At 42.0% G+C, this 10,783-nt stretch overlaps 1 non-coding gene across 1 annotated transcript; it reads right to left on the bottom strand.

Moving 5' to 3' along the window:
* Positions 1-10,265: 10,265 nt before the first annotated feature.
* Positions 10,266-10,372, bottom strand: LOC141634700 (small nucleolar RNA R71). The gene has a single exon (XR_012539425.1). It is a non-coding gene; the product is annotated as a small nucleolar RNA R71 (small nucleolar RNA).
* Positions 10,373-10,783: the final 411 nt, after the last annotated feature.

The raw sequence follows: 10,783 nt of genomic DNA on the forward strand, positions 1-10,783 counted from the left end.
ATACAGTACAGACTCTCTTTTTTTTTCTTTCTTTTTCGAATCATTTTTCTCTTTTTTTTTTCTTTTCTATTTCTTTCTTTCCTTCCTTTCATCTTCCCAATCATCATCTCAAAAGAGCATTTGCCACCAAAAACGTAGTAACAATCCCAAAACATAAACTACTAGCTTGACAAGGGCAGGCTAAATGTAGGATGTAGTAATTGGACAAAAAGGCTGTTTTTGGCAGTATGGAGCTTATGGGTAAAATGAGAAAAGGGGACCTCTACCACATGTGTCAACTAACCACAAACTGAATGCATACTGGTATTAAGCAGATTAAGTTCATATTTATGCAAATTAATGAAACATGTCTTATAAGGAGTAACTACTCACATCCTAGATAAACTGGTCATAGATGTCACCAGTTATAGGCTCTAAAACTCAGAAATATAAGTAGTTTGCCAAATATCTAAGTCAAGTCTCAAGTTCAGCAAATAATTAACGAAAACTCGTAGAAATGCACTTATACGATTCTACTAATAACATGTTAATTAGCAAGGCTCAGGCAAAAACAGATGCAAATGCAATGTCATCAGTGAAATACTACCGTTCCGACTCGACCTACATGCTAAAATAAACGTGCAATTTTTGAAATTTTTGAAATTTTTCAATTTTTTTGTAAATTTTTGTATATATGAGAGAAATGAAATAAACAAATGCAGACTGAAATGTAAACGTGAATGCAAGCAAATGATATGCGACGCAAAACCCTTCCCCAAACCAAATCGCACAATGTCCCCATTGTGCAAAATCATGTAATGAAGAAAAAGGAAACGAGAATTTGCGAGAAAATAAAGAAATATGACATGAAGTGGAACTCGGGAACTCACAAGACTTTAAGCGTAGCAAAAGGAAACCTTCCCAAACCAGCGTGAGCTAGGACGTTTCAGTAGCTAGCAATGCTACCAATAAGTACCTGAAAAGACAAAAGAACCACGCATAAGTCCGAGAAAACAATTTTAAAGCGGTAATTATGTGTAAAATTAAGAAAATTGAAGAAATCAGAAATATGACGGAAAATAAAGTGGAGTAGAAAACTCCCTTAATTCCGCAAAACGACCAAACACAGCAGGGGAAAGGTCGTTAGTAGGTACAGCAGCAGGCAATGGTCGATCGACCATCTTACCCAGTGATCGACCAGGTGAACAGGAACAGAGGCTCCTGGAAGTCGCACCTCAATCGATCGACCATGGTAGGCGGTCGATCGACTGGAAATACTGCTGTAACTTCCTGATTTCGTCGAATTAGCTCAATAAATTGAACTAATGAGGTCTATAAACCTGCAAATGCACAATAATACGCGCCCAAAATTGCGCAAAACCCAAAGTAACCATCCTAAGTGTTTAAAATCCTTAGCAAACGAAATAAATTGCGAAGTCTTGCGCACACAAAAATAATAAATAAAAAGGTTCAAAAGCAATAAAAAGCAAATGTTTTGAAGAAGTCTCAATCAACTAATAGTTGATTAAGAACGGCCACGGAATGGCCCACTTGACTGGCTTCTGGCTAAAAGAGGTAGTCTCAACGGTGCTCATCTTCTCAGCTGCACCCTTCTTAGATTCAACATCCGTAGAGCTCAACGGATCAATAGCTTCATCATCTCCCCAATCAATGACCTCTTCTAGCTCATCAAAGTCCAGGTCGGACTCTCTCACTTTGACTGGCTCATCTTCAAGCTCCTCATCCGTGCCATAGCTAAGGCAACCTAGACTGCCTCTTGAAACGACTTGCTCCTTCACAGCTGGAGCAACAAGCATCTCTCCCTTCCCCAAACCAGCTCCTACAATGTCTAAAACAGAAGAATCTCCCTCCACTTTGCTCCCAATCTGGGGCGGAGGTGTTACAACAGGAGTAGGAATAGAGACAGGCATATCAGGAAGTATAAAATAGGATTTCTTTTCAGAAACCGTATTGCAAGTGACAGGCCATATGGGGTCTTTCTTCCTAGCTGTATGAGCAAAGACAATGAAATGCTTGCCTACCTTAAAGGTCAAAGTACCTGAACCAACATCAATAACTGCACCAGCAGTGTGCAGGAATGGTCTACCTAGTATGATAGGTATGTGTGCATCTTCGGGCATATCAAGCACCACGAAGTCAACAGGGAAGAAAAACTTCCCTATTTGCACGGGGATGTCCTCTAAGACTCTTATTGGCTGGACCGTAGAGCGATCAGCCATCTGTACTGTCATATTTGTGACTGCAAACCTATTCAAATTCAGTTTCCTAGCAAGACTCAAGGGCATAACGCTAATGCTGGCTCCTAGGACACATAAGGCTTTCTCAATAGGAAAGGTGCCAATATTACATGGGACTGAAAAGCTTCCCGGGTCTTCTAGCTTAAGGGGTGCAGTATGGGACAAATAAGAGCATGTCTCCTCAATTAATGCAACAGTATGTACAGTTTCAAGTGACTTCTTTTTAGAAAGTAATTGCTTCATAAACTTCATATAAGCAGGCACTTGATTAACTAATTCTAGGAAAGGTACTTGTACGTTTAGACTAAGAACAACATTTTCAAATTTATTGAAAGATACCTGTTCCTTCGCCGGCACCAATCTCTCCGGATAGGGGGTTGTATGAAGTAACTTAGCCCTCTCCTCTAAGTCTCTCATGCCGGCATCGGTGGATTTAGGCTGAAAATCCACCACCTTCTTCTTGTTGTAGCTCGACCCTTCTTCAGACCGTCTCAGAAATGAACCATTTATCGTCATCGGTCGTATTGAACCGGAATGCGGACCCATCAAAGCATTCGGGTCTTGACTCAATACTTTCGTAGTTGTCGTACCCCGAAACAGGTGATCCCTCAAGTTATTTGGCATTGGAGGACGAAGAGAATCACCTTCAGCAGGAATCTCAGTCGATCGACCAGATTGGTCAGTCGATCGACTGACCTGTACAGGACCAGAAGCTACTGTTTGTCGCGCTTCAGTCGATCGACCGGGTATGTCAGTCGATCGACTGGCATATCTGTTGTTCGTCTTCTTTTTGCTTTTATTCGTTCCAGCTTTCTTCTGACTCGGTTCCACCTCATCTTTTTCAGGGGCATCCTCTAGCACAGCAGGCCCCTCAAGAGTAGACCCACTCCTCAAAGTGATAGCATTAAGGGTCTCTTTTTGCTCCGTTTGAGTCGGTAAGTGTCCGGGAGCTCGAGTTGTGTTCTTGCTAGCCAATTGAGCGATTTGGCTTTCTAACATCTTCATCCCGGCCTCTCTAGCTTTAGACTCTTTCAGCAACAAGTTCTTAAATTCAGTAAAATCGGTACTATGGGATTGTTGTTGCTGTTGGGGGACATATGGAGGCTTTTGATATTGTTGTTGCTTGTGAGGGGGCACATAGCTTTGCTGCTGCTGCGGAGGTGAAGTTGGATTTAAGACGTTCTGGCTACTCCACCTCAAGTTGGGATGAACATTAGGCTCATAGTAGGTGTTTGTCTGCCTATAATGTTGAAAGGCAGCACAAGACTCGAAGGGACTAGGACAATTTTCTGAAACATGTTCCTCAGCTCCACACCTTTTGCAGACGAAAGGACCGTCTGACACGGCATTCACATGGTAGATACCCCCTTTTGAAGCTCCTCCTAATTCGTATTTATCAAATCTCACGGTGAGAGCTTCAAGTGCAGCTACAGAAGGAGATTCAGCACTTCTCCTTTGATTCCCCCTGGAATTCCCATACTCAACTTTATGGGTGGCTAAGTCATCAATGATCTTCCACCCTTTGGTCTCTCCAACATTCTCTGCAAATCGACCACTTGCTACAGCATCCAAGATAGCTCTTTGATCATCATAGAGCCCATTATAGAACTGATTGCATAGGCTCCACTTCTCAAACCCATGGTGCGGTATGGTTCGCACCAATTTCTTGAAACGGACCCAGGCCTCATGAAAGTTCTCATCCGGCCCATGTTTAAAGCTCGTGATCTGAGCTCTAATCGCATTGGTCTTCGAGGCAGAAAAGTATTTCTTGTAAATTGCCAAGGCCAACGAACTCCAGTCGGTGATCCCATTAGCAGCTCGATCCAAGTCTCTATACCACTCCCTCGCAGCATCTCGAAGGGAGAATATAAACATAGTCTCTTTCACCTGGTCCTGGGTCACGCCAGTGGGTGCGGGTATGGAACAACAATAATCGATAAAGGTCTCCATGTGCTTGGCGGCATCTTCAGTTGCAGCTCCCCCGAATTGGTTCCTCTCAACCAAGTTGATATAAGCAGGTTTCGGCTCGAATTTTCTGTCTTCCCCTGGTAAGGCGAATCCTTTGTAAAGATTCACAGCTGTCGGCTCAGAGTGACTAGCTATGCTCGCTTCTTCAGCCATGATTGGAAAATCTGGAGATGTGACGGTCTCAGTTGAAGAAGTGGAAACAGGAGAAGAATGTGGATCCTCCTCAAATAGCTCGTTCTCGTAGTAACTAGACAGAGTACTCAGCTCTTCCTCTGTCGGCAATATCCTAGATGAACGTCTCAACTCGCGCAGGGTCTTTTCAATCTCAGGATTGAGCGGTAGTAGTTCACCACCTTGTGACCTGCGCATAAGAGGAAACTATAAGAAGAATATGAGAATAGTTTAAGGAACGAATGTCCCTTAAACTAAGAAATAGACTAAAATAAAACAACTAAAAATTAGAACAATTGCCTCCCCGGCAACAGCGCCAAAATTTGATACCCGTCGTTGTGAGTACCAAAAATAATATTTATATTTCCTATTAAAACTAACCTAGGCTAGTGGTAACAGGGTCGAACAACAAGGAGGCGAATGTAATTAATAATTGTCTAATTCTAGTCTAAGGTAACGAATGTGGGTGTTGAATTGATTTGGTCTATAGCTAAAGGCAATAAACTAAATAAACGGATAAAACAGATAAAAGAAGGGGTACTAGGATGGTCGGTTCACTATAGTTTCGGCGGCAACATACTAAGTAGGTCTAAATCAAACACATGAGGCGGGAAAACAAGAGGTCCACTCGGTCCACTCTTAACAAGTAGCATCTTTCGATCTCGCTACAAGTCCCTAATATCACTAATACTGACTTTCGTCCTGAAAAGTGACTAAAAACCTAAACTTTACCTATCTTTCGATCTCAGCATAGTTTAGTCATTTTAATTGATGGCCAATCAACCTTCCCTATCTTTCGATCTAATGGGTCAGTCAAATCCTAAACATTCAGCTAGTCGCGTGCACTCGATTCGTCAAAAATAGAAATTAAAACAATTAAAACGAAGGTAACACCTCACGTGGTCAGTCGATCGACCAGGTATGGCAGTCGATCGACTGACACGCGATTTCAGGCCACTAATCTAATGCCGCCTAACCTACAGATCCCCTACATCCTAGCACAATTAATTTAGCTACTCATACTAGGAATGATAACAATAATGGAATTAACGAAATTAACTTCTGAATTCATGCTTAAATTGACGGAATAAAAGGATAGCATAAAACGATAATTATGGCTTCGGGAAACTAACTAACAATTCTATGCTATGAACGATAAAGTAATAAAACTGAAAATAAGCATAGGAAAATACCGTGAAGATGAATGGTATCGGAAAGATTAAAAGAAAACGAACGAAAGCAATATCCCGAACCCTAATTATTTGATATGCTAAAACTAATAAAGAACTGAAGGAAAACTAGATAATTTTCTGAATTATTATCTCTCTAAACTAGGTTACGTTATATAGCAAACTAACGTAACTTTATTCCTAAACCTAACATAGCTTTGGGCTTCAAGTTTCTCGATCTATTGATTCACGTCTGAAGTAGCGGTCTGGTCGATCGACCACTATGACCGGTCGATCGACTGGTCTGCGATGCACAGTAGTTCTTGGAAGTCGTGGGTTGGTCGATCGACTAAGGGAGCCAGTCGATCGAATGCTTTAGCTGATTCTTGACTTCTAACTTCTCGTGGATTTGTCTTTCGGGCCTTGAAATGCGCACCAAGCTCGTTCCTTAAGTAAATACTTCATGTCAAATGCAGTGCAAGATACTCGGGGACGGATTTAGCTCAATATCTACTCATTTCCGCATAAATCTGCAATATTACATAAAAATACGAAAGTAGACGAAATGGGGCAAATAGTAGCTTTAAACTACACAAATGAGGTCTGAAATGCGTGTAAAATGGGGTGTAAAACATCATATTTAGGACACGCATCACTTAGCTCCCTACCGAGCAAAGATCAATCAGGAGGCCGAGTTCTTCGACCAAGTCGACTACTTCCACTTGCTGCGAGAGGAAAATCAATTTGCTGATGCCCTGGCAAAACATGCCGCGCTCGTCAACATACCTGACGACATGACATCGATGCCCCTTTGTGTCGAGAGAAGGAGCGAGCCAGATCACATTTGTGCCATTATCGACGACGAGGAAAGCCATGATGAACCTTGGTACCAAGCCATCCTCAATTACAAAACCAAAAACGAATTTCCTCCCAACTCTGATCAAAGAGGACAAAGAGCCATCCGTTTACTTGCATCACAATTCGTGATAAACCAAAATCAACTCTACAAAAGAACACCCCAAGGAATTCTCCTCCTTTGCATTGACCATCACAAAGCTAAAAAAGTCATGGGAGAGGTTCACAACGGAGAATGTGGCCCTCACATGAGTGCAATGATGTTTACACGGAAAATCATGCGGCTAGGTTACTACTGGACAACCATGGAAGCCGATTGCCGTAACTACGTCAAACATTGCCACAATTGCCAAATCTTCGCCAACATACAACACATACCACCATCCCTTTTATACACAATGACATCACCCTGGCCATTCTCATCCTGGGACATCGACATCATCGGAAAAGTCAACCCGATAGGCACCAAGGGGCATTGTTTCTTCCTCGTCGCCATCGACTACTTCACCAAATAGGTGGAAGCGCAGTCATATGCAGTCTTGACCGCCAAACAAGTGGCCAAGTTCATTCAAAACAACATCATCTGCCGATATGGGGCACCCCATGAAATCATCAGCGATCAAGGCTCTCACTTCCGGGCGGAAACTCAAGCCTTGCTGGACAAATACAAGATCAAACGACATCGATAATCCCCCTACCGTCCCCAAACCAACGGAGCGGTGGAGGCAGCGAACAAAACTCTTGTTACCATTATCAAGAAAATGCAAGACAACTACCGCGATTGGCCGAGCAAACTCCCATTTGCACTCTGGGGATACCGAACCTCCATTCGATCACCGGCAGACGCCACACCCTTCTACCTAGCATACAGTATGGAGGCGGTCCAACCAGTAGAGTTAGAGGTCCCATCTCTACGCATCCTACTGGAGAGTCAAGTCCCTGAGGCGGAATGGACCCGTCGAAGGTGCGAACAACTCACTCTTCTAGACGAACGGCGACTCAACGCCTTGCACAACGTCCAGCTATACCAACGACGTATATAACGGGCATTCAACAAGAAGGTTAAACCCCGAAACATCCCGGAGGGCGACTTGGTTCTCAAGTCAGTCCGAGCACCATTACCCGTTGATCCGAGGGGAAAATTCAAACCCAACTGGGCCGGGCCATACCTGGTCAAGAAAATACTTTCGGGGGGCGCAGTGAGACTGAGTGACCTAGACGGGGAGGACTTTAGAAACCCGACCAACCTAGACAAACTTAAGAAATACTACCCTTGAACCCTATCAGTCAACAACCTAGCCTAGTTTTGCAACTAGCAACCACCTCAACCCTTTTCAAGTCAAGTTCCTCAATGTGTTCTGATTTGAAATTGCATGTTTTATCGAGTCTAAGCTGCGGCACTGATGTGACCATAATTGGCGCATATTTAGCCCCCGAATTAGCCTTGTTTCCATGCTTTTTAGTGCTTATTTGAGTCATTTCTTATCTTTAGTTCTTTGATTTGCATATTCTTTGAGATTTTGATCCCTTGGTAGGAAAGGAGTAAGAATCTTGCATTTTCATGGCAAAACGAGACTAAATTGATCGAATTCAATGACCAAGCATCAAGGAGAGACAAGATTAGAAGGCCTTTGTACATATCATAGTAGAAGAGCAATGTTGAGAAAAGATCCTTGAGTCACCAAGGAAATCCCCAAGGAATTTATGAAGAAAAGGGAAGAAAAGAAGAAGTTACTATGCTGACTGACAATCCGAGCGGATTGTCAACAATCCGTCCGTCCAGCTCCAGCACAATCCGAGCGTCTTTGCCTGAATCCGCTCGAATTCCCCCTCCACAATCCGCCCGGATTCTTCAGAATCCGCTCGGATTCCAAAGCCAGAATCCGCCCGTCCCGACCCTTATCCGCCCGGATTTTGCTCCAGCACGGATTGTCTTCTTCAAGCTACGAAAAGAGAAGCCCTTCTCTCCAAAAATACCGGGTCCTCCTTGCTCAACTTAAAAAGTGTAATTACTAGTTTAGCCCTTAGTTAACCCTAATGCATCCTCCCTAATTTCCACTATAAATACCCCATTAGTCTAATTAGAGGAGCATGTTCTTCTTATCAATAATTAGTGTAGTTAATATCAATCAAATCTCTCTTCAATATTGTAATCAAGTATTAATCAAGTTTTAATCCAAGTTCTAGTTCTTTAATCTCTCTTTTGTTCATCCTTTATTTTGGGTAATTGAAGATTATTTGGGTTATTGTTGGGAGATTGACAACCTCTCAATCAAATATCAAGTACTTCTTTTATCTTTGCTTTATTATTGGAATCATTAGTAGGTATAATCTCTTAATCCCTTTTTAATTATTGTTAATTACTTTCATTTATTCATCATGTTTCATATTGTTGGTATGATTGACAACCTTGCTAGCATGATCAACATGATAATGAGTGAGTAGTCTCTTAGCTAGGGTTAATGGGTGATTAGGGGAAACCAACATGGGGAATGATTCATGCTTAAATTAATATGCTTTCATGTTTTATTTGCTTGCTTGTTTTGATCTCAACTCATGCACATGTTATATTTGATGAAATGCTAAGCCTATGAATTCTTGCATTTACTATCATCTTCTATCTTTTCAATGAGACTTGTAAGACATAACCCAACTCGAGTCTCATTAGACCATGCATGTTGTTGAGTAGGGAAGATTAAGTCGACTTGTAGGTGTTGTACAATCTAATCGATTCGGCTCCGGGACCCAAACTTTCCTAGGATTGTAAGATATAACCCAACTCAATCCATCACAACAATAATTGCTTACTTATAATTTGAGAACATGTTTGTATGATCATATACCATGATTCCCCTATGACCCCATGACACCCTAGTGCCTTTAATCAATTGTTTACACCCCTTTAATTCATCTTGCTTGTTTATTTTCATTGTTATTCTAGTTTAGTAACCTTCTACATCAACCCAATTTGTGACACCCCTTAGACATCACTAGTTACAATAGAAATCTCATTTCAACTCCCGTCCCTTGGGATCCGACCTTTACTTGCCTCTTTACTAATTGTAGAGTTGTTTGTGGAGCTATAAATTGTGTTTTGATTCGACCGTGACCAACGACCACATCTTAATTTGTGAACACTTAGCGGGATCGCATCAAAAATGGCGCCGTTGCCGGGGACGGTGTTTGTTTGATTTAGATTTCTTTTTATTGTCATTAGTTGTGTCTTTCTTCGCCTTGAGGAAGTAAAACTCCTCAAGGTTTGTTCTAATCATTCTCGAGTTGTTTGATATTTTGCATGTCTAGAAGGTTACAAGGTGATTTGTTACCTTTTGACCGTGAAATCGAAAGAACCTTGACGAACAATAGGAGAGTTGTTAGGAGGAATTTACGAGGTATTAGTGAAGTTGTCCAACCCACTAGTGAGTTTGTCAATCCTTTCGCAATAGAAGGAGAAGAAAACCCATTACACAATACCCCACAAAATCCACCTACAATGCCAAAATTCTCGTCACACTCCATACCCACCGAGGATAATCTACCAAATGGTACTCCTACCCCGCAACATCTCACCGGAAATTTTATTTCCAAGTCCGCCTTCATCCAACTAGTTGAGAGGAGCCAATTCGGGGGGATGCCTAGTGAGGACCCTAATTCTCATATGGAAACCTTTTGCGATTATTGTGATGCTATCTCTCAAACGGGCGTGACTCAAGACCAAATTAGATGGGTCTTATTTCCTTTTTCCTTAATCGGCACCACGAAGCAATGGTTGAAGGGCCTTGATAAGGCCACCCTTGGAATAGATTCTTGGAAGAAGTTGGCTCTAGCTTTCTACAAAAAATTCTACCCACCGGAAAAGACTAACATGCTAAGAGCTCAAATTACGGGTTTTAAGCAAAGGGATGAAGAGTCTTTGTATGAAGCTTGGGAGCGGTTTAAAGGTATTTGTCGCTCATGTCCTCACCATGGACTTAGCGAATGGTTTTTGGTGCAACAATTTTGGAATGGTTTATATGAAGATTCTAGGAACATTCTCAATATGGGATCAAATGGAATGTTCACCGAAGTTGATGACAATCAAACATGGAACAAGATTGAGGAAATGGCGGTCCATAACTCACAATATAGTAGACCTCGCAAGGCTACTAGAGAGGGAAAGCATGAAGTGGACTCCATTACTCAATTGGGTGCTCAACTTAGTGCTCACATTGACACAATCAATTTGAAGTTTGAACAAGCTATGGCTAGACTTGAGGAAAACTCAAAATCATCAAAGCATCATGTTAATGCCATGATGGCATCCTCATCAATCCCAAGTGGGATATGCGAGAATTGTGGAACTTTGGGACATGACCAAGGTGAATGTAGGGGAACAAATGAACA

Source organism: Silene latifolia, chromosome Y (genome assembly GCF_048544455.1).
Source record: "Silene latifolia isolate original U9 population chromosome Y, ASM4854445v1, whole genome shotgun sequence".
Lineage (NCBI taxonomy): Eukaryota > Viridiplantae > Streptophyta > Magnoliopsida > Caryophyllales > Caryophyllaceae > Silene > Silene latifolia.